This window comes from Crocuta crocuta, unplaced genomic scaffold (assembly GCF_008692635.1).
Source record: "Crocuta crocuta isolate KB4526 unplaced genomic scaffold, BGI_CrCroc_1.0 scaffold177, whole genome shotgun sequence".
NCBI classification, from domain to species: domain Eukaryota; kingdom Metazoa; phylum Chordata; class Mammalia; order Carnivora; family Hyaenidae; genus Crocuta; species Crocuta crocuta.
Window position 1 is genome coordinate 2,686,658 of NW_027531880.1, and position 2,648 is coordinate 2,689,305.

The following is a 2,648-nucleotide window of genomic DNA, read 5'->3' on the forward strand; positions in this document are numbered from 1 at the left end:
CCAAGAGACCACATATGGAAGGGTTTATTTCTTGGCTTTTTATTCTATTCCGCTGGTCTATATGTCTGTTCTTATGTCTATACCACACTACTTTGATTGTTTCCTTTATATTAAGTTTTGAAATAATTAGATGAATTCTCCAACTTTTTTCTTTTTCAAGACTGTTTTGGCTATCCAGGGTCCCTTGAGATTCTATATTAATTTTAGAATAGGTTTTTCTATTCCTGTAAAAAATGTCAACAATATATTAATAAGGACTGCACTGAATCTGTAGATTGTTTTTGGTAGTGGTGTATTATCATCTCAACAAGTTTTGCAGTTTTCAGGGTGCAAGTCTTTGCCTCTTTGTTAAATTTATTCCCAAGTAGTTTATTCTTTTTGATCCTGGTATATAAAAATTATTTTCTTAACTTCCTTTCTGAATTTTTCATTATTAGTGTTTACATATATGTTTTTGCTGCTGATGTAACTGACCTGCATCCTACAACTTTGCTGAATTCATTTTACTGGTTCTAACAGATGTTTTTTGTGATCATGGCATCTGGAAAGATAGTTTTAGTTCTTTCTTTCCAATTTAGATTAAAACATTTTTTTGTCTAATTGGTCTAGTTAGAACTTGCTGGTCTATGTTCAACTGAAGTATAGAAGTGGTGGCAATTGGTAGTCTTGCTTCTGACTCTAGAGCAAAAGCTTTTAGTCTTGCATCGAGTATGATGTGAACTGTGGGTTTTTCACATACAGCCTTTATCATGTTGTAGAAGTTCTCTTTCTAGCTCTCTTCCTAATTTACTGAAGTTTTTTATGAGTTTCTTTTTAAACAATGAAATGGTGGGGCACCTGGGTGGCTCAGTCGGTTAAGCATCCGACTTCGGCTCAGGTCATGATTTCATGGTTCATGAGTTCAAGCCCTGTGTTGGCTCTGTGCTCACAGCTCAGAGCCTGCTTCAGATTCTGTGTCTCCATCTCTCTCTTCCCCTCCCCCGCTCATGCTCTGTCTCTCAAAAATAAATAAATGTAAAAAAAATTTAAAAAAAAAAAAGCATGGAAGCAACCTAAATTTCCATCAACTGATAAATGGATAAATTGTGATATATAAATATATATGAATCATAAGAATAAAATCTTGCCATTTTTATACGATGCAATCTTGACAGCATTATGCTAAGTGAAATAACTCAAAGAAAGACAAATATTGTGTGATCTCACTTATGTGGACTCTAAAAACAAAACAAAACAAAACAAAACACACCAAAAAAACCAAGCCACAGACACAGAGAACAGACTGGTGGTTGCCAGAGGTGGGTGGGGGTGGGGTGGGCAAAATGGGTGAAATGGGTGAAAGGGTCAAAAGGTAAAAACTTCCAGATAGAAAACAAATTAAGTCACACAGATATAATGTACAGCATGGTGACAACAGTAGTACTATACTGCATACAGAAAGTTGTTGAGAGTAGATTTTAAAAGTTCTCATCGCAAGAAAACAAAGTTTGTAACTGGGTATGTTGACGAATGTTAATTAGACTTTGCATGGTGATCATTTCACAATAAACACCAATATCAAATCAGTAGGTTGTACACTTGAAACTAACACAATGTTATATCAATTATGCCTTAAATAAAAAACTGAAAAAAAGAGAAAGATACATAACTGTCTTTAGCCAGCCCTGGTTAACTTGGAATAGAGAAAAAAACTGGTGTCTGACATGCTTTCACATTAAGGAAGATAGTGGTGATGAGAACACAATTAAATGGCTGTAAGGCGGGCTGTGTGAGCTGGAAAATGAGGCCAGAAGAGAACTGATCCAAAGAAACAGAAACAACAGACAGGGAGTTAAAGGTGAAATGCGGTAGGCAGAAGGAATGAAGAGGAGAGAAAATGGAGGGTGTAGTCAGAGGAGAGGAAGAATTCTAGTTTGGTGTAACTGAAAAGCCAAGGGCTGGTTACTGGAGTGGGGGTGAACAAAGTGTGAAGCTGCACAAGTCACCGTTCAGGCCATCTGCCAGCATGATGACAAAAGTGGAAGGGACTAACTTCGAGCTAAGTCTGCTCCTTCCCTGTGAGAAGAGCAGAGTTCTACTTTGTCCGGAAGTCCCATAGTACACTGATCTCCACTTCACATCTTAGGCAGGGGAAAAAAACCAATCACTAACTAAAAAACTTTCTAAAGTTTGACTTTTATTTATTAAAAGAAAAAATTTTTGTAAGTGTTTTATTTATTTCTGAGAGAGAGAGAGAGAGAGAGAGGCCGCGTGAGCAGGGGAGGGTCAGAGGGAGAGGGAGATACAGAATCTGATGCAGGCTCCAGGCTCTGAGCTGGCTGTCAGCAGAGAGCACAACGCGGGGCTCGACCCAGGAACCATGAGATCATGACCTGAGCCGAAGTCGGATGCTTAACTGACTGAGCCACCCAGGTGCCCCTAAAGTTTGGCTTTTAAAGAGGTCATAAGAAACTTTCCAGAATAGGGGCTCCTGGGTGGCTTAGTCGGTTAAGCGTCCGGCTTTCGCTTAGGTCATGATCTCGTGGTTCGTGGGTTCGAGCCCCGCGTCGGACTCTGTGCTGACTGCCAGCTCAGAGCCTGGAGCCTATTTCGGAGTCTGTATCTCCCTCTCTCTCTGATCCTCCCCTGTTCACGCTGTCTCTCCCTCT

General features: G+C 39.6%; 1 protein-coding gene across 1 annotated transcript in view; it reads right to left on the bottom strand.

Annotated features, from left to right (window-relative positions):
* Positions 1 to 2,648, bottom strand: part of HOOK3 (hook microtubule tethering protein 3) — a 112,554-nt gene that overhangs the window by 38,723 nt on the left and 71,183 nt on the right. The window lies entirely within an intron of this gene.